This window comes from Heteronotia binoei, chromosome 19, assembly GCF_032191835.1.
Source record: "Heteronotia binoei isolate CCM8104 ecotype False Entrance Well chromosome 19, APGP_CSIRO_Hbin_v1, whole genome shotgun sequence".
NCBI classification, from domain to species: Eukaryota; Metazoa; Chordata; class Lepidosauria; order Squamata; family Gekkonidae; genus Heteronotia; species Heteronotia binoei.
The window spans coordinates 15,101,038-15,122,837 of record NC_083241.1 but is presented as its reverse complement, the minus strand read 5'-3'; the positions used below and the strand labels follow the sequence as shown (position 1 = coordinate 15,122,837).

General features: G+C 48.4%; 1 protein-coding gene and 1 non-coding gene across 2 annotated transcripts in view; both read right to left on the bottom strand.

The window, feature by feature from the left end:
* The window catches only part of AGBL1 (AGBL carboxypeptidase 1), a 686,235-nt gene that overhangs the window by 289,486 nt on the left and 374,949 nt on the right, over positions 1-21,800 (bottom strand). The window lies entirely within an intron of this gene.
* Positions 10,762-10,828, bottom strand: TRNAS-GGA (transfer RNA serine (anticodon GGA)). The gene has a single exon. It is a non-coding gene; the product is annotated as a tRNA-Ser (tRNA).

Below are 21,800 nucleotides of genomic sequence, written 5' to 3'. Positions count from 1 at the left end.
TATGCAGGGGGAAGGGGGGGCAGTGACCACAAACAGACCACTTTATTCCTTTAAAATCCATCCTGCACTTCTTTTCCTTTTCCTCAAGCACCTAAATGCCAAAATCCTTCAACATGGGAGCAGAAAGCAGATGGGCAGAGTGACAGTTGAAATGCACCAGAGCCTGTGCCAAGGGAGAACTGTCTCCAAAACATGCATTTCAGGGACACATCCATGGGGCACCTGAACAGATGGATGGCCGACTGGCAGTCAACATGCAAACCGGCTCCTGTGCCAGCCTGCCGGAAACACAGAAGATTCTCTCTGCCCTGTTAAGGAAGACAGTTTCCCATTTGCAAAGTGGCCAGGTTCTCCCATGAATGGCATGCCTTCCAGTAAACCCTTGGCTGTTACCTTCTGGGCTCACTGACCCAAAAGAACAAACCTTGCTTACACATGCAAGACATTGTAGGTTTTTCAGAAAGGTACCATCCCTTACTCAAGTTGGCTCTAAGCAATGTGATGGCTGCTGCTGAACCCCTTCAGAGTGACCAGTTCACAAGACATTCAGCAACCTGGCTGAAGCTGACAGTCCCAGAGGGTGGGAAGACGCAGCTCAGTAGGAGAGCATCCGCTTTGCATGCAGAGGATCCCAGGTTCAGTCCAGGGCTGGCCCTGCCACTAGGAAAACTGGCAACTGCCTAGGGCACCAGCCTTCTGGGGGCACAGAACTGGGCACCCCATGTGACTCAATGTTATCAGTGCGGAACAGCTGGCAGAAGTTAGCCTTGCCTAGGGTGACGGACAGTCTGGGGCCAGCCCTGGTTCAGTCTCTGGCAGATCCAGTTTAAAAACAGGTACAAGGTGATACAAAACAACAGCAACGATCCTTGATCTAATCCGCCCTGAGCCTGCTTCGGCGGGGAGGGCGGGATATAAATTACAAAATATTAATATAAGACCCTAGAGAGCAGCTGGCAGTCAGAGCAGTTAAGCATGACCCTGAAAGAGTTGTTGTGGTGGTGTTGTTGTTGTTACTACTACTACCACTACTATCAGGGGTGGAATTCTAGCAGGAGCTCATTTACATATTAGGCCACACACCCCTGATGTAGCCAATCCTCCAAGAGCTTATAAAAAAGAGCCTTGTACGCTCTTGGAGGTAGGGTTGCCAATCCCCAGGTAGGGGCAGGGGATCCCCCGGGTTGGAGGCCCTCCCCCCACTTCAGGGTCGTCAGAAAGCAGGGGGAGGGGAGGGAAATGTCTGCTGGGCACTCTGTTATTCCCTATGGAGATTTATTCCCATAGAAAATCATGGAGAATTGATCCGCGGGTATCTGGGGCTCTGGGGGGGCTGTTTTTTGGGATAGAGGCACCAAATTTTCAGTATAGCATCTAGTGCCTTTCCCCAAAATACCCATCAAGTTTCAAAAAGTTTGGACCAGGGGGTCCAATTCTATGAGCCCCAAAAGAAGGTGCCCCTATCCATTATTTCCTGTGGAAGGAAGGCATTGAAAAGGTGTTCCATCCCTTTAAATGTGATGGCCAGAACTCCCTTTGGAGTTCAATTATGCTTGTCACAGCCTTGATCTTGGCTCCACCCCTAATGTCTCCTGGCTCCACCCCCAAAGTCTCCTGGCTCCACCCCCAAAGTCCCCAGGTATTTCTTGAATTGGACTTGGCAACCCTACTTGGAGGATTGGCTAAATCAGGGGTGTGTGGCCTCATATGAAAAGGAGCTCCTGCTAGAGTTCCACCCGATTACTACTACTACTACTACTATGCTAGGATCTGGGAGATGTGCAAGGCACATAATGCTATAAAAACAAAATATACAAAACATGTAAAATTCAGTACAATGTGATAAAAATTAGAAACCAGATAAGTGTCCAAGATGGCCTCCTATAGATGTTCCTCCCAGTTCTGGGCAGCCTGGCCATTTTCTAGGGGGGGGGGAGAGACTCAAGCAGAATATACAAAAGGGGAAGGGGTGGAAGGGTGCCAGCCAGTAAAAAGAAAACATTGCTGCCCTCAACCCAAAGTCTGGCAGAACATCTCTGCCTTACAAGCTCCGTGGGATTGCATAACGTCCTGCAGGACCCTGGTGGTCTTCGGCAGAGTGTTCCACCAGGTTGGGGCCAGGACTGAAAAGGCCCTGGCCCAGGATAGCCAGGCATTCCTAGGGCCAGGGACCACCAGCAAGTTGTCATCTGCAAAGCATAAAGCTCTCCTGGGGTCATATCGTATGGTCTTGCAGATATATTGGCTCCAGGCTGCTCAGGACCATAAAGGTCAACACCAAAACCTTGAACCTGATATGGTACTCCACTGGGAGCCAGTATAGCCGGTGCAGCTCATGTTAAATGGGCTGACACAACACAATGTCCTCATCAGGACCTGAAAGGGAAACCTCCTGGTAATTCCATATATGTCACCTGGGCTGATTACAGACGGGCAGTTTGGGGTGAATGGGAGGTGTCCCAAATCAGGCCGGCTCAAAACGGAGCAGACAAAGCCCGTCCACACTCCCCCGCAAAACTTCTGTATCCTGCCAACGGGGTGACTCGACACAGCTCTGTGGCATTGCACCATCCCCGTAGCTTGGTTTGGGTTTCTTTTTTTCACTCATTTGTTGAAATCAATATTTTTTAAAAAAACCAAAAAAGCCAGAAGTGGTTTGGGGCAGCTTGGTGCCCCACGTGTGCGCTTCTGCATCCAGATACTAGAAAGACGACTGGCGTGCGGCTCAGAAATTTGTTACCACTTCGAAAGCGGTAGCTTTTTGGGCTGCGTTAAAGACACCAAAGGACGGGGTGAGTAAGGGAGGGGGGCGGGCGGCAGATGTGCTCATTTGGGTTGGTTTTTTTTGAAGTCAGCTTCTGAGGTGTCTCTGGATCGCCTTAAACCAGGGGTCCCCAACCCCTTGGCCACAGACCGGCAACGGTCCATGGCCTGTTAGCAACCAGGAGTAAGGCAGAGACCTTCACCTACTCCTTATTTAAAGACCCCCATGAGGGGGGCAAAGATGGGGTGTGGGCTTGGGGGCAGCCTGGGTCAACAAAAACCCCAGCACCCCCACAGGTCCGTGAAAAAATTGCCTTCCACAAAACTGGTCCCTGGTGCCAAAAAGCATGGGGGCCAGTGCCTTAGTCTGTAAGCAGCCCTGGAGTTCCACAACAGCAGAAAGAAGGGATGTGAGTATCAGCAGAAGAACTAACAAACAATACACAGACTAAGTATGTCAACTTCCTGCACCTTGTTTCCAGAGACTGCTTCAAAGTAAAGAACAGTTATCTCAGGACCGCTGCATGTGCTATCAGCTCCGGGAGGGCACTTGTCTAAATTTACTGTCCTCATATTCTCTTGCTTGTAGAGAGAGAGCAGCCCAGGCGACGGAAGCCTTTGTGATGGAAATGCCGGCTGTCCAGAACGTCACTCCTGGATGCTTTCAAGTCTACCTTGACATTTCAGTAGACAGTCAACGGAGTCTCAAAAGAAAACCCATCATTATCATTCCGCTTATCATCTGAATCCTCTCTAGATTCTTTGTGCTGGACTGGTGAAAAAAACTGGGTATGCTGGACAGTGGAAAACCTTTCCTTTCCCTTTTCAGAGCAATCTATATCGCAAGGAAAACCCACTTCAAAAGAGCCTGACAACGTATTTGCAGTCATTTCAAAAAAACCTCATTTTCTGCTGCTCCCTTATGCTTAGAATAAGCCTTTCGTCACTTGATCTGAAATGTGCTTTGTTATCCATCGCTTGCGTCAAAGCTTGCCCACGCTGGGCAGAAGTCCACGCCGGGGTTGTGCAGGGTGTGAATGGCAGTCCACAGGGGCGGTGCTGTGCTGCAAGATGGAATGCACTTGTCCCAGCTCGCTCGCAAGAGTAGCAGCAAACAGTAGACTTGGCAGTGGGTCGGCCATCCATCACAAATGGGATTGCCAGCCTCCACTCAGATGGGGCCTGGAGATCTCCTGCTTTTACAACTGACCCCCAACTGGCAGAGCTCAGCTCCCCTGGAGAAAATGGCAGCTTTGAAGAGTGGACTCTCTGGCATTGTACCCTGCTGAGGCCCCTCCCCAAACTCTCCCCTCTCCCAGCTCCACCCCCAAAGCCTCCAAGTATTTTCCAACACAGGCCTGGCAACCCTAATCATAAAAAGATGACACATCCCGCCCAAGGATGGATGTATGGGACGTATGTTTTATAATGTTGTTATATTTTAATCTGTAAGTGTGGGCGTTTTCCCACTGACCTTACTCCGGAGCGACGTCCCTCTTCACCGCGCAGCGTCTATGCAGATTTTGCACCAACAACTTACTTGCGCCAAAAAACAGTTTACATTTGCAATGCAAAAGCCACGGGACTTTGCGGCTCTTCCGGGTTCTGCGGAGCAGTTGGTGCAAAATCTGCACAGACGCTGCGCGGTGAAGAGGGACGTCGCTCCGGAGTAAGGTCAGTGGGAAAATGCCCTGTGTTGAATCTCTGTTGTAAGCCGCTCTGAGCCTGCTTGCGGGAAAGGCCGGGATAGAAATCTAAAAATTAAATTAAGCATGCCCAGCACAGCTTTATTGGGATCCTCATGGAACAATTACATTCACTATGGAGTCTCAAGGCCATACCAGCCACCGACCTCAGGTCTGCTCAACCACTGCCTCGAAAGCTCAACCTAGCAATTGGAGCCTCCCCCGGAGTGCAGTTTCCAATCCCCAGGTGGGGGCAGGGGACCCCCTGGTTTGAAGACTCTTCCCCCACTGCAGGGTTATCAGAAAGCTGGGGGGGGGGTATCTGCTGGGCACTCCGTTATACCCTATGGAGACCGGTTCTCATAGGGTGTCATGGAAAATTAATCTGTGGGTATCTGGGGCTCTGGAGAGGCTGCTTTTTGAAGTAGAGGTACCATATTTTCAGCACAGCATCTGGTGCTTCTCCTCAATCCCCCCTCAAGTTTCAAAAGGATTGGACCAAGGGGCCCAATCTATGAGCCCTAAAAGAAGGTGACCCTATTTTGCATTGTTTCCAAGAGGGCATTTAAAAGAAGCACAGGCATGCTTTCCCCACCCAGGGGAGCCCACGCCACAATCCTACCATGCCCCACCAACTGCATACTGGGTCACACCTGGCCTGCTGGCAGATCCCAGTCATTTGCCCTCACAGGCCTACAGGCATGCCTTCCCCACCCAGGGCAGCCCACGCCACAATCCCAACATGCCCTACCAAGTGCATATTGGGTCACACCTGGCCTACTGGCAGATCCTAGTCATTCGCTCCAAATTCTGGTCAGCACCTCTGACCACCACTCAGACTCCCAAACCAACTCACGTGTGATCCCCCCATTCGGTCTGAGCTTGCCTGTGACAGCAATGAAACTAGAGATCCAGAGAGAGTTGATGATATGGTGCCATGGAGTATAGAGAGTACTGCCTAAGGACTTTAAACTGCTTGGGGATAAAATACAGCAAGACTCAGCCGCCTTTCTGGAATACAAGCAAGCACTGGGGAGCACCAAAAGCTTTGTCGCAGAGTCGTATCTAGCATGCACAAGGCATCTGTCCCTGGTTACCTCCAGTTTTAAAATCTCAAATGAACACAGCTAAGCAAGTCTGTGCCGGCCAAAACAGATAGCACTAACCTTGACAGGCCAGTGGTCTGACCTTTGGATTGTCACTCAGACATTTCAGTAAAAAGGAAAAGGTAGTCCCCTGTGCAAGCATCAGTCATTTCCGACTCTGGGGTGATGCTGCTTTCATAACGTTTTCACAGCAGACTTTTAACAGGGTGGTTTGCCATTGCCTTCCCCAGTCATTTACACTTTCCCCCCAGCAAGCTGGGGACTCATTTCACCGACCTCAGAAGGATGGAAAGCTGAGTCAACTTGGAGCCGGCTACCTGAATCCAGTTTCCACCGGGATCGAACTCAGTTCATGAGCAGAGAATTCAGACTGCAGTACTGCAGCTTTACCACTCTGTGCCACGGGGACATTTCAAGGTCACTATAAAATGTGCCTGCAAGCTGGAGGCCCCAGGCTAGCCCAGTCTCACCAGGACTTGCAAGCTAAGCAGCCCTGGTTAGTATGTGGATAGAAGACCACCGAGGAAATTTAGAGGCACCTATTTATAAGAACACAAAGGACAGAAGTAGGGATGTGCATGCGGATTTAGCGGAGCCAAAAATACCTTTGTATTTTACCTTTGTAAATACCTATCTATATCTATCTGTCTGTCTATCTGTCTATCTATCTATATCAGCTTCCCAAATGCATCCAGGTTTTCTCAGGAAAACCAGGGGAAAAAATCCCCCCAAAATCACCGATATATTTGGAAACTGATGGATAGATCTAGACACAGCGGAGAGGCAGAAGCACATTGCTCCAAGCTCTCAGCTGTTTGTCGGGCTTCTGCTGCATTCCCTTTAAAGTTTAAAGGGTCTATAGAAGACAGCCCAGGGATCAGCTGTGCTGGCAGGGAGAAGACTGTTCCCCATGGCTCGACTTGGGGCTGGCTTTTCTTGCGGCCTGGTTTAAACCAGGCTTCAGGAGAAGCCAGCCCAGCAAGAATCAGCTGTGCCAACAGGGAGCAGAGTGCTCCCTGTTCGCTTGGGTTTTCACTGGTTTCTCCTGCAGTTCGGTTTAATTCAGGCTGCAGGAGAAGCCAAACCAGCCACGGGATTAGGTTGCCGTAAAACAAACAAAAAACCTCAGTATTTTCTTTCTTGAGTCTATTAGACAAAAAAAAAATCCTGGATCCCAATACCATACCAGCAGGGTGGGGGTTTTTTTAGCAGGAACTCCTTTGCATATTAGGCCACACCACTCTTATGTAGCCCACCCTCCAAGAGCTTACAGAACTCTTCGTACAGGGCCTATTGGAAGCTCTTGGAGGATTGGCTATATCAGGGGGTGCAGCCTAATTTGCAAAGGAGTTCCTGCTACAAAAAAAGTCCTGGATACCAGTATTGGAATTCAGGATTTTTCCAAAGTTCTGCAATATTTTCAGGTCCAATAGACTCAGGCCTCAGATTCAGTGGGAGCTCACAGGAGCACAGCTCCTGAACCTTTCTGAGCGTTCCACCTCCTCCTTCTGAGAGTTCCACCTCCTTGTTATACAGCTGTATAACAATCCCTGGATGAGCTCCACCACCTATTTTTCTACAAAATGACCCCTGAATAGACTCAAATCTAAAAATACCAGTTTAAAAAATTGCACACCCCTAGATGGGAGTTTAAACAGGACCCCTGCTGGCTACGAGGGAGAAGCCGCAGGCAGGAGGACTCAGAGGGTATTCAGAGACCCTGAGAGGATGCTGTTTGGCAATAAACGATGACATTTACTTTTGCTTTGATGTTTCTCTCATATGACTGAACCCTTAACTAATTACAACTGTTTTTCTCAACAGCAAATATGAAGGAAAAAACACTAGCCCTTTTCCCACGGTAATCTGTTCCCCCAAATAGCCTTTGAAAAGGCAGTTTAGAAATCCTCTGTTGCCTCTCTACAACATGGATAGAGAGACAGTCTGGTGTAGTGGTTAAGTGTGCAGACTCTTATCTGGGAGAACCAGGTTTGATTCCCCACTCCTCCACTTGTAGCTGCTGGAATAGCCTTGGGTTAGCTATAGCTCTGGCAGAGTTTTCCTTGAAAGGGCAGCTTCTGTAAGAGCTCTCTCAGCCCCACCCACTTACAGGGTGTCTGTTGTGAGGGAAGTAGATAAAGGAGATTGTAAACTACTCTGACTCTGATCCAGAGAGAAGGGCAGGATATAAATCAGGATACAGGTCTTCTTCTTCATAGCACACTAAAATTTATGGAACACCTCAAGTGTTTTGTTCCCTTCTCTTGGCACGTTTTCAGATGGGGCATCTCCAATCAAACCCACAGAGAGATCTTCTGCCTCTCTCTCTGTCCATTGATGGGCATTGACCTCCTGCGCGTATATAAATCACTGGCACCTTAGACCACAGTTCTGTCTCCAGTGTATGAGAAGCTTTACGCTGAAAGCCTTGATCCCTTCTGGATCACGCTAACCGTCAATAAATAGACTCGAGCTGTTGGGGTCAATATGGCGCTGGTAGTGATTTCTTTACAGCAGAATCAGCAATACTTTTGGGCTGGTCAATTGCTTCTTAAACTCAGCATTTGGGTTTTGAGCATTAAAGTATCATCTTGCACCTTAATAACTGCTCTTCCAAGGTGAAGCAGTCAGCAACTCAATCCAAATCGAAAGCACAAATGAGCCAACTTTTAAGAATGCCAGCCACAGCGAAGGGAGAAATTGTATATATGTAATAGCAGCCCACATTGCGGCTAAATGAGGGGGATACCTGGTCAGCCTTCAGTTCGGCTCACCATTTTGTTCACAAATTGCAAGCAGCACCTTCGAACTATCAAAAAGAAATACTTGCTTTTTCAAATGCACAGGCCTAGATCACAAACGCTCTGTGCCTCCACACTTCCATACTGCTTTGGCCATCCTTTCTAGGCTAGGGGAAAAAAAATAAAGATGGGCATTTTGACCCTGCTTGGGAAGGTGGGAGAGAGAACTGTGCAGTTGGTCTCAAGTAGCCCTGTTCACAAATTAATGGGTGTGATTAGATGAACAGTTTGGCCCAACATAGCCATTCCTCTCCTCAGGGGTGGAACTCTAGCAGGAGCTCCTTTGCATATTAGGACACATACCCCCTGATGTAGCCAATCCTCCAAGAGCTTACGAGGCTCTTTTTTGTAAGTTCTTGGAGGATTGGCTACATCAGGGGTGTATGGCCTAATATGCAAAGGAGCTCCTGCTAGAGTTCCACCACTGCTTTTTCTCCAGATTAAATGGGTGTGATCACATGCACACATCTGGCCCCCATGCCCCACCCATCCTTTCCTCACACTAAAATGACTCCCATGCAGATTAGCCGCTGAGAAATTCCAGGGCTTCCCCAGCATAGCACTTCCATGGTTGGTTTCCAGCTATCTTATTGCCCCGGCAAGCCATGGAAATGCATGAGCAGTGGGATTGGTTCACTCTGTTTCTGGCACAACCTCTTTTCCCCCCAACCCCATAGAACCAACCAGGAGCATGTGTGCACTTGTCTTAGGGTTGCCAATCCCCAGGTGGGGGCAGGGGATCCCCTGGTTTGGAGGCCCTCCCCCCGTTTCAGGGTCATCAGAAAGCAGGGGGAGGGGAGGGAAATGTCTGCTGGGAACTCTATTATTCCCTAGGGAGATTTATTCCCATAGAAAATAATGAAGAATTGATCTGCGGGTATCTGGGGCTCTGGGGGGGCTGTTTTTTGAGGTAGAGGCACCAAATTTTCAGTATAGCATCTAGTGCCTCTCCCCAAAGTACCCCCCAAGTTTCAAAAAGATTGGACCTGGGGGCCCAATTCTATGAGCCCCCAAAGAAGGTGCCCCTATTCTTCATTATTTCCAATGGAAGGAAGGCATTGAAAAGGTGTGCCGTCCCTTTAAATGTGACGGCCAGAAACTCCCTTTGGAGTTCAATTATGCTTGTCACAGCCTTGATCTTGGCTCCACCCCTAATGTCTCCTGGCTCCACCCCCAAAGTCCCCAGATATTTCTTAAATTGGACTTGGCAACCCTAACTTGTCTGCTTCTGCACACACACAACAGGAATTTGGAGGGAAACCCCTAACCCGGCCATGGGTCCAAGGCTGTGGCGCAAAAGCAATGTGGACAACCACAGGCTCGCAGCACTATGATACCAGCTTAGTGGCCACTGTCTGATCAACATGAAGCAGTGCAAAACTCAGGTGGCTTTTTAAAAGTCCAGATCCTGCTGTGGCAACCTGCCCATCTGATTGCACCCAATGTCAACAAACATACAGTCTGGCCATGTGCAGAAGACCTGTCCATACCCAGAGAAAGAGAGAGCAAGCACAATCAAACTGGCCCCGTCTCCTACCTCCATGTGACTGAGCACAGCTTATGAGCACAGCACAGAAACTGGCAGGGAGCCAGGTTGGTGTAGTGGTTAAGTGCGCTGACTCTTATCTGGGAGAACTGGGTTTGATTCCCCACTCCTCCACTTGCAGCTGCTGATGTGACCTTTGGTCAGCCACAAGTTTTCACAGAGCTGTTCCTCTCAAGGGTCAGGACCTAATGGAGTCATATCAGCTCAACCAGAGACTGGAAACATTACACTGATTGATTCTGCAGGCAGGGCTGCCAGGCCACCCGTTATGGTGGGAGGCTTCCTGCTGGCAACACTAGTTGCCCAGTGCCAGCGGCAGGAGAAAAATCATAATTTGTTTTTAAAATGGCACCACTACTTCTGGGGAGAAACCATAGGGTTTACCATAGAGTTTCTGCCAATTCCTAGAGCTACCCATCACCACTTCCAGGTTTTCCCCAGAAGTGATGTAGCAGCATAGCTGACATTGCACCCTTTCGTGGCTTTTTTTTTTTTTGTAGCAGAAACTCCTTTGCATATTAGGCCACACACTCCTGATGTAGCCAAGAGCCCTGTAAGCTCTTGGAGGATTGGCTACATCAGGGGTGTGGGGCCTAATATGCAAAGGAGTTCCTGCTCCCAAAAAACCCCTGCACCCTCTATGTCCCTGCTCCCCACTCCAAAGGTAGATTGGGAAGGGGAAATGGCTCTGTGGGATGTGAGCGGCACTGGGATCGGGAACAACATATGAACATATGAAGCTGCCTTATACTGAATCAGACCTTTGGTCCATCAAAGTCAGTATTGTCTTCTCAGACTGGCAGCGGCTCTCCAGGGTCTCAAGCTGAGGTTTTTCACACCTATTTGCCTGGATCCTTTTTTGGAGATGCCAGGGATTGAACCTGGGACCTTCTGCTTTCCAAGCAGATGCTCTACCACTGAGCCACCGTCCCTCCCTCCGTCCGTCCCTTGGATGGGAAGTGAGTGACACTTGTGGCGCTACAAGCCACAGAGCCATGCAAAGCAGTGATGCCAATATTGGGCCCTGGCTCACCCAGGCCTTCCTGAAAACCAGCCCACCAGGAAATTTCCCTGTGAGTTCAATGGCTAGGTGGGAAAGCCAAGTTGGGGGTTGGCATATTCTCTCACTTACGCAGCTTTCCAGCTTCCTTTTAACATATATTCCCACCATTTTGCTAGGATGTTACAAGGCATTAAAATATCAATTATTGGAAGGTAATAGCTTTATGTTCTCTGATGTGGCTCCAACATAAATGTCAGCATTATGGAATGATATTTCATTTGGGGACTAACAAATCAGGGATTTAGCGTACGAAGGAGAAATGATTGGAACAACTTGAAAGCTGCCTTAACCAGAGAAACTGAAAAACATATTTATATTCTTACAATGGCAAGGGGGAAATGCACCCCTGGGCATGTTTTGAGTGTCCTCCATCTTTTGGAGAAATGGTAACGCTAAACAAAAAAAAGGGGGAGGAGGAGAGCATGAAAAGATGACCTTACAATAATAACCTCACAATCCAACTGGGAATGAGCTTTCCAGCAAGCTGAAATCGTCTGCAAGATGTTCAACACAGAAATTTCTGTATGACTTCATAGCTTTCTTATAGACCACCAAAAAAGCCACACATTTCCCCCGCCTCCTCTGATAGTAAAGTTGGGATGGTACCTTCTAGGTATTATCTATGATACTTCCGTACAATACTTCCAAGGGTGATGGGAAAAGAAAGAAAGGTCAAATATCATCTAAAACAGTCAAGGACCATTAGCTGGGAAATACTGGTTAATTCTGGTTCGCATCTCCAACTATAATATAATACAGATGCAATATGGACTGAATAGCTCAGACCAGCCCAAGGTAATCAGAGCTCAGAAGCTAAGCAGAGTGGACACTGCTTAGTACTTGGATGGGAGACCCCAAAGGAGGAGTGGGGCTGCTAGGCAGAGAAAGACAACAGCAAACCACCTCTGAATGCCTTGGAAAAACCCCAAGGGGTTGCCACTTGACATACCGTCATCATCATACAAGAAAGTACGACAGTGAACTGAATATTTCATGTTTACTGAACCCAAAGTATTTATATGGGCCCAATGAGCTTACATGAAATTATAGGAAAGGTCTAACATCTACCTATCATCCTTTCTCCAGCAGTGTCCCATAAGGTAAGGACTGGAAAACCTCACTTGTGCTTATTCAAAAGTTTTGGCGCATTAAGAATTCTATTGATTCAACACAAATATCTGTGAATGTGGGCAGGGGTACACAAGAAGCAGTATTCTGCAGGTTAAGCTGAGAAAGCCAGCTCTGTGGCCCTAAAGAGGATTCAAATCCACATGTTCCCATATCAAATCCAACATTCTAACCACTGCAGCACTGGCTACCACCCCATCAAGTCTATTTGTATCCCTTCCTTCTTCCAGTGAGTTCAGGGCAGCACGCTTGACTCTCTCTTTTACATTTAACCCCCACAAAATCCCTGTGTGGTAGGTTAGGCTGAGAGAGAATTACAGGCCCAACGTGAACTGCATGCTAGAATGAGGAATTGAACACAGGATTCCCAGATACTGCTCCTCCCCAATCTAACTCAAAATAACGACACTGGTCTCAGTCTATAGTTTCTCAGCAACGTTAAGGGTGCAGAGTTAGTAGCCAGAAAGATCTTACCCATCCATGGGCCACAATTCCCCAGGAAATTCTCCTGCACACGGGCCATTCATAATAAATGAACAGGTTTCTAAGCATTTCAATTAGATTAACAGGGTGATATTAAATAGAGTCAGACAGGGCTTTTTTTGTAGAAAAAGCCCAGCAGGAACTCATTTACATATTAGGCCACACCCCCATGAGATCACCATTGTTTCTCACAGGGCTTTTTTGTAGAGAAGAAGAATTACAGATTTATACCCTGCCCTTCTCTCTGAATCAGAGACTCAGAGCGGCTTACCATCTCCTATATCTTCTCCCCCCACTATAGACACCCTGTGAGGTGGGTGGGGTGGAGAGGGCTCTCACAGCAGCTGCCCTGTCAAGGAAAACTCTGGTAGAGCGATGGCTGACCCAAGGCCATTCTAGCAGCTGCAAGTGGAGGAGTGGGGAATCAAACCCGGTTCTCCCAGACACTTAACCCACTACACCAAACTGGCTCTCAAAGCCCAGCAGGAATTCATTTGCATATTAGGCCACTCCCCCTGGCACCAAGCCAGCTGGAACTGTGTTCCTGTGCATTTCTGCTTTTAAAAAAGCTCTGGCGTGGGACCCTTTTCAGCCCATTGAGGTGCAATGGATTTAGAAGGGTGTAGACTCTGTTAAGGGACCTGAATGGTCCAGGCTAGCATGGTCTCTGCTGATCTCAGAAGCCCAGCAGGGTTGGCCCTTCTAAGTATTTGGATGGGAGATCATCAAGGAAGTCCAGGATTGCTACAGGGACACAGGCAGTGGCAAACCACCTCTTTTCACCTCTTGCCTTGAATGACTCTACAGGGTCACCATAAACTGGCTACAACTTGATGACACTTTCCTCCAAGCTCTGCTAAGGGCTACATTGCAAGGCAGCTGAACTTGGTGAAAGATTATGTCTCACATTAGCCAGTGAAAGCGTGCACCATCTGGATTTCTGTGGGGTGACCCTCTGAATACCCATTGGCCCAAAGTAGCTTATACCTTTCTGAAGTCCTTCATTTTTCTTCCTCTCATCCTGTGAGGATTAAGGAAGGGCACAAACAATGTCCCCTCTAAGCTGCAGAGTCTTGTGAGCAAAAATTCTACTTTGTGAGCTCCTGGCATTAAAGTTTTGAGCGACTGCATAAATCAGTTTGCTCTGGGGCCATTTTTCCTGAGCTGAGACAAAAAATGTGTGAGCTGGAGGCTAAAAAATGGTGAGCTAGCTCACACTAACTCAGCTTAGAGGGGACACTGGGCACAAGCTGGCTCACAAACTGAATTTCATGATGAATTTTGGAAGCTTTGTGCTTTGCAATGTCAAGTTCATGACAGGTCAAATGGCACAAACTTTTCACAAATTTTGAAACTGTTGCTGTCTGTGAATTGATACATGTCGAGACAGGTTGTCTCTGTACAATCATATATTTAGAAAACCTCAAAGCAAGTAAAAAGCAAAAGTGAGTTTGGTGTCACTAGCTTGTTGCACAGACTCCTGTAACTGCAGCAATGCAAGCAAAAGTGGACTAATGTCAAACTACAGAATCCCTGAAGTACAGGGCGGGGGGGATTCTACCAGGTCACGAGCCTCACAAACCAAGCAAGCTCATTTGATGCCTAAAGTTCACGATGGTGTACAATCTCCTCTACATGCCCATCTTTAGTGAGGATGGTTAGGCTGAAGAAGTGTTACTGTCCCAGACTCACCCAGCAAGCTTCCATGATAGAGTGAGGATTCAAACCCAGGGGCTTCCCAGATCCTAATCCAAACTCTAACCACACTGGCTCTTGCATTAAAGGGTCACTTTTTCCCATGTAGATCTCCTTCATTTTGGATTACTGGTTATCTTGAGTTTGAATCCACCCCCCCTTGCCATTTTCATGTATGGTTTTGTTAGAAGAAGACAACAGCATTGGATTTATATTCCACCCTTCACTCAGAGTCTCAGAGCAGCTCACAATCTCCTTTACCTTCCTCCCCCACAACAGACACCCTGTGAGGTGGGTGGGGCTGGAGAGGGCTCTCACAGCAGCTGCCCTCTGCCAGAGCTATGGTTGACCCAAGACCATTCCAGCAGCTGCAAGTGGAGGAGTGGGGAATCAAACCCGCTTCTCCCAGATAAGAGTCTGCACACTTAACCACTACACCAAACTAGCTTTTTGACTGCTGTTTTGTAATTTTTATTATTACAGTTATAATCAGGGTTCGTTTTGTAGAAAAATAGGTGGTGGAGCTCATCCAGGGATTGCTATGCAGCTGCAACTATTATTCAATGGGCACGGTGGGAAGGAGGAGGTGGAACTCTCAGAAAGTTTCAGGAGCTGTGCTCCTGTGAGCTCCCGTTGAATCCAAGGCCTGGTTTTAATGATTTCATACCACAGGGTTTGTTTGTTTGTTTTTGTTCCCTTGATATTTTAAAGAATGCCTTAAGCCTCCTTGGGGGATCTTTCTCCCAACAGAAAAGTCTTCAAACATAAATAACAAACCTCTTCAACTAATTACACTGGAACACTATCAGCTACAGAGATGGGTGATTCTTTTATATTTTGCATCTGTTCCTAGGCCGCAGGTGTTTCTTCACAAATGACCATCTTTTTTCCCCTCAGAACTGGCCTACATTTAAACACATTGTTTGGCCCAAGCGTAGCAAATCCATTCGCCTCCCTAATAGCCTCTCTCTTCCTCCCCACTCGCACCATTACTTCTCTGTTTCCTGTCTCACACAACTGGTCCTGGAATCCTGTGCGCTTCTTCCAACATATGCTCCGTTTCAGCTGGCTGCTTTTCACTGGGGTATGAAAGAACAGCTCTATGGATATCATAACAAGCTTTGAGACCCCCGGCTCGTATTGTATGTTGGATTGCTAAATAATCATTCATCTCGTTATCTGTTGCATCAAAAGAACCCTTGGGGTGTTTGGTGAATAAGTAAATAATGCAGTCCTGGCCCGAATGTTCTTCCTTCCAAGGATTCAAGACTCAAATAAAAATGACCCTCAGTGTAAGATAACTACCCTAAAGGACAAGTTATATGCAAGAAGTGTGTGTGTTGGTACACGCATTTGTGACTGGCATATGAATTTAAGAGCACCCTTTATTTTTTTCTTAATGGCATCCCCACCCTCCAAAAAGCCTTAGTCTTCCTTTCAAGTAAAATAAGGTAAAAATTTTGCAGTGTATATGCGGAAAAATTTCTGTATGCACATTCAGCTTACCACTCAAGGCCACCCTGAGCCCGTCTGAGGAGGGCAGAATAAAAATCCAAATAATAATAATAATAATAATAATAATAATGAATAAATGAATAAATAATGGGTTGCCAAAAACAGACCAATATAAAATTTACAAAACTGAGAACATCCACTCATTTTTCATCTTCACTTGTTTGGTGCTGACAGAAAGACCAACAGATGGATGGAGTGGCCTTCCATCACTCAGCCTCTGGTTCAGAAACGTACCCATCATAGTAAGATGCTTGGCTTAGAATTTCCAGATATTCTGTGAAACCTCCCACCATGTTCTCACTGCTCACCCCCCACAGCAGCAATTCCGTGAGGGTCTGGGAGGGGGGTGGGGTTCAGACTTCCAAAAGGGCCCAGAGGCTCAATAAGGACAGATTCCCCTCAGTCAGCCACATTTATTACAGTCATTGGACCATCCATGTAGTGACTCACAACAGCAGTTCTGCTGCTCAAGTTAAATAGGGTTGGCCCTGGATAATCCTTGGTAGAAGACCAGCTGGGGCTCATTATGACTAAAAAGCTAAAAGAACTGAACAACCGTGTTAGACCCTAGTCTTTTCTTGGAGGGTGAGCAGCTGGCAATTGGACCACCACACCCCACCACATACTAAGCAAAGCCAGAGTCAATTTATTCCAGGGGAAGGAGAATGCCTAGTTGAAGCCAGACCATTTAATTTAATAAGAAGAATGAACTGAATATGTTTTCAGGGAGTAATGTTTGCCCTTCTGACAGTTGGAGATTTGGTTTTAATTAAATTACAAGTGCTCCTTGTTAATGTAACCAGCAAAACATTTATTCTTTGGCCTCGATTCTTTTCTCCTTGGTACAGCTGGCACAGCTTGGCTTTTTAGAGGGCAAGGAGACCTTCTGCCAGGCAAGTCCCCACTGTTAAGTGGGGTGAGATGGCCTCCCTCAAGCAATACAGTTTGAGGCATCATTAAAGAATGAACTATTGAGATTATTAATTGTTTTTATCATCATTATGGATTAACTGCAATAAGAATCAAAATATCTTAGACGAAGAGTGCTCAATGTGGCATCTGTGGGTGCCATGGCACTCACCAACATCTTACCTCACTAACCGACATTTTGTAGTCAGTGACGCCTCCTATGGCAGCCATTTTGTGGTGGGCTCCATCTCCGATGGCAGCCATTTAATGATTGTGCCCACCACTCTGTGTCAGAATTCCATAAGTGCCCACAGACTCACGAAGGTTGTGCACCCCTGTCTTAGACCACCTCTGTAATTACCTCTTAATAATCAATACACAGTTTTCCCTAAAGCACAGCCAGATTGGGGTTGAGGATTTCCTAAGTGTCTTTGAAGCCCACTCTTTCAGGATAATTTGTCAGGGAGAAAGGGTGTGGAAGTATTTGCTGGGGGCCACCGGAATGAAACCACCAAAGCAGTCTAAGGCAGGGAAGCTAACAGTGCAGTTCTATGCAGAGTCACTCCATTCTAAGGCTATGGACTTCAATGGACTTAGAAGGTTGCAGCTCTCCCTAGGATTGCACTGTAAGTCATCTTAGCCATTGGACATGCCCCATCTTCTCTCCATTTGAAGCGAGGTGACTTGAAGGTTCTTTTTGTCCCTCGTGATGTCTGATTGATTGATTGATTGACTCAATTACAAGTCACCCTCCCACAAAGAGGTCAGGGCGGTGTACACCATAAACCAACACATCAAGAAATAAAACACTCTAAACAATTACAATAAAAAGCAATTAAAAACAATCCTGTGCAACAATAAGCTCATCTAGCAGCATGTGATGTCAGTTTGTGCCCTCTCTGTGGAGGGTGTGGGGAAGAAAATGGCGAAAGATGGAAGCCAGGCTTTCTGCTAAACCATTGCTGTCCTCAACCATAGGCCTGGTGAAACACCCAGGTCCCACAGGGTTTGCATGTCATTAGCATTCCACCAGGCCGGGGCCAGGGCTGAAAAGGCCCTGGCTCTGTCTGAGGACAGCCAGATGTCTTTAGGGCCAGGGATCACCAGGAGATTTGCTCCCCAGTTTATAATACTCAGGGCTGGGGGGTATAGTGGGACAGGTGGTCCTGAAAGTACACTGGCTCCTGACTGTTCAAGGGCTTGAAGGTTAATACCAGAACCTTGAATCTGAAATTGCACTCAACCTGGAGCCAGTGCAATCTAAGCTGAGTTCATGTGAGCTAGCTCTGTTTTTTTTTTAGCCTCTGGCTCACACATTTTTGCTTTAGCTCAGCCTGCTCAGGAAGGATTGCCCCAGAGCACGCTAATTGATGCAGGAGCTCACAACTTTAATGCCAGGAGCTCACAAAGAAGAATTTTTGCTCTCAAGACTCCGCAGCTTAGAGGGAACATTGCACACTGGTTGAATGCGTGTTCTCAAAGGGGTCCCTGTAAGGACCCAGGCCACTGTTATGGCTATGTAGCACTCTGATGTCATCACCCTCCCTGTCTCAATCACATTTGTTTTAAATCCTGCTGTTTCTCCAGAGAGACTAGGTGAGGCTACATGGGTCTCCCATCCACCATTTTATCCTCCTAACAGGTTATATTGAAGATACTGGATTTATATCCTGCCCTCCACTCCGAAGAGTCTCAGAGCGGCTCACAATCTCCTTTCCCTTCCTCCCCCACAACAGACACCATGTGAGGTGGGTGGGGCTGAGAGGGCTCTCATAGCAGGTGCCCTTTCAAGGACAACCTCTGCCAGGGCTATGGCTGACCCAAGGCCATTCCAACAGGTGCAAGTGGAGGAGTGGGGCATCAAACCCGGTTCTCCCAGATAAGAGTCTGCACACTTAACCACTACACCAAACTGGCTCAGGAAGGAAGGAAGGAAGGAAGGAAGGAAGGAAGGAAGGAAGGAAGGAAGGAAGGAAGGAAGGAAGGAAGGAAGGAGAAGATGATATTGGATTTATATCCCGCCCTCCACTCCAAATCTCAGAGTCTCAAAGCGGCTCACAATCTCCTTTACCTTCCTCCCCCACAACAGACACCCTGTGAGGTAGGTGGGGCTAAGAGAGCTCTTACAGCAGCTGCCCTTTCAAGGACAACTCCTACGAGAGCTATGGCTGACCCAAGGCCATATTAGCAGGTGCAAGTGGAGGAGTGGAGAATCAAACCCATTTCTCCCAGATAAGAGTCCGCACACTTAATCACTACACCAAACTGGCTCTCTCCTGAGAGAGAGGGTGACTGGACTAAGTTCACCCAATGAGAATCGTGGCTAAGAAGGGAGGTCCCTCTCCCCCCTCTTAACTTAACACACAAACCACCATATGATTATTCTGGGTATGTGATCCCTGAGGAGTTGTAGTCAAGTAACCATAAGGAGGAAGAAAGGAAAATCTACAGCAGCAATGAGGAATGTATGGATACCCCCCCACACACACACACATACACACAAAAAAAAGCTTTAGGTGAATCCAGAGATCTATTTGGGTTTTCCCAAAGTCCTCTTCTATACTGACAAAGTTTGTCCATGACAGTTCTGCACAGTGGCAGGCAGGCCTGCAGCTAACCAGGGGCCCACAGGGCCTGCCCCAACCCGGGGCCACCCCCTCCTGTGTGATTTAAATTGTGCCACTGCCCCTCTCATGCCATTCAAGGAGCCTGCCAATCAGCTGATCACCAGGCTCTTTAAAGCATGTGGTAGGGCGAGGGATGGCCCCCAGCGTCTCCAGCTTTCTGCACTCACCCCCATGGACCCCTCCCCAGTGGCCCCCTGCGGACCCCTCCCCCTATGGTCCCTACCTAAGAGGCTGGTAGCAGGCTTTGCACCCCTCCCACACTGGCCACAGCAACAACAAATTCAGGGATGAACAAAACAACAGTGTAATGCGGTGGCTAAAAAGGCAAATGCAATTGTGGGCTGTATCAACAGAGGTCACATGATGTGATGGTATCGCTTTACTCTGCTCTAGTAAGACCTCACCTGGAGTATTGTGTTCAGTTTTGGGCACCACATTTTAAGAAGGATATAGACAAGCTGGAATGGCTCCAGAGGAGGGAGATGAAGATGGTGAGGGGTGTGGAGACCAAGTCCTATGAGGAAAGGTTGAAGGAGCTGGGCATGTTTAGCCTGGAGAGGAGACGGCTGAGAGGTGATATGATCACCATCTTCAACTACTGCGTCCCATCCTAAGGGTGACAGGTAGTAGGGCCAGGCTGAATAACCCGCCTCCGTCATTGGTGTTATGCAACGCCAGGTCCATTAATAATAAGACCTCAATCCTTCGAGAGTTTTTGCTCGAACAGGATATGGACCTGGCTTGCGTGACTGAGACCTGGATCCGGGAGGGTGATACAGTAGCCCTCTCGCAAACAGCTCCCCCGGGTTACTCAGTCTTCCACCAATCGCGGACTAGCGGGTGGGGGGGAGGAGTGGCATTATTTGTACGGGAGGCTTACTCCTTCAGGGCGCTCCCGGCCCCAAAGATTGAGGGTATTGAATGTGCCGGTCTGGTGTGGGAGGCTGGAGAGGGGTTGGCGATCTGGCTGGTGTACCGTACGCCTAACGCACCAGCCAGCGCCTTACCGTCCCTGCTTGAGGCGGCGACAGGCTGGGCGCTGGAGCACCCAAGGCTGATAATCCTGGGTGTCTTCAACGTCCATGCCAATGACCCGTCCTCTAATCAGGCGATGGACCTAGTGTCTTCCATGGCGACACTGGGACTCTCTCAATTTGTTGCAACCCCCACTCAACAGGCCGGACACATGTTGGACTTGATCTTTGCGGCCGGGGTTGCAGTGAGCGATATAACCGCAGAGGCAGTGCCGTGGTCGGATCACTTCGCCCTCAAGGCCCGTGTAGATATGCCTCCCCAAACTTGTTTAGGCGAGGAGCCTATTATGGCTCGCCCGCGGAGCCAAATGGATCCGGAACGGTTCCAAATGGCCCTGCGGGACTCCTGGCCCTCTGGCGATTCTCTCAATGGCCTGGTTGAGACCTGGAATAGCCGGCTCTCTAGGGCCATCGAAGAGATCGCACCTCGACGTCCTCTGCGACCTCGGACTAGGCTGGCTCCGTGGTATACCCCGGAATTACGCCAGCTGAAACAAGGTCTTAGACGGCTAGAGAGGCAATGGCGGCGTACCCGCGACGAAGCGACTAGAACATCTTATAGGAAGTTTATGACGTCCTATGAGATGGCAATCAAGACCGCAAAGAAAACATTCTTTGCGGCTAAGATTGCATCTGCAAATTCGCGCCCGGCTCAATTATTTAGAATAATTCGGAATCTTACAACATTGCCACAGGGCAATTCAAAAGCTAAGGAATTGGAGATAGGCTGTGAGGCTTTTGCGAAATTTTTTGCAGATAAGGTCCAATCGCTCCGCCGCGACTGCCCTGCCAACTTAGATGCAGTAAGTGAACTCGAGGCCCAATGTGCGTCTTCTGATTCAACTCTGGATTGCTTCGACCCGCTCAGCTTGGAGGAAGTCGACAGAATTCTTGGCACTGCACAATCCACAACTTGCGATCTGGACCCATGTCCCTCCTGGCTAATTAAGGCCTGCCAGGAGGAACGAAGATGTCCTATACGGGACATCATAAATCGTTCTCTTTCAGAGGGTGCTTTTCCAACACCCCTGAAAGAGGCAGTGGTCTGCCCTCTCCTGAAAAAAGCTACATCAGACCCGGCCAAATTGGCACATTACCGACCGGTCTCGAATTTGCCCTTTTGGGGCAAAATTATTGAGAGGGCTGTGGCGTTGCAGTTACAGGAGTTTTTGGAGGACGCTTCCGTCCTAGACCCATGCCAGTCCGGCTTTCGCCCAGGCCATGGGACGGAAACAGTCCTGGTCGCCCTCATGCATGACCTCCGGCGACAACTGGACCGAGGCGGCTCAGCAATATTGCTGCTGCTAGACCTATCGGCCGCGTTCGATATGGCCGATCATCGGCTGCTGTCCCGCCGCCTCGCCGACGCAGGAATTCGGGGGCTAGCCTTACAGTGGCTCTCCTCCTTCCTTGAAGGTCGGGGACAAAGGGTGGCAACTGGGGGG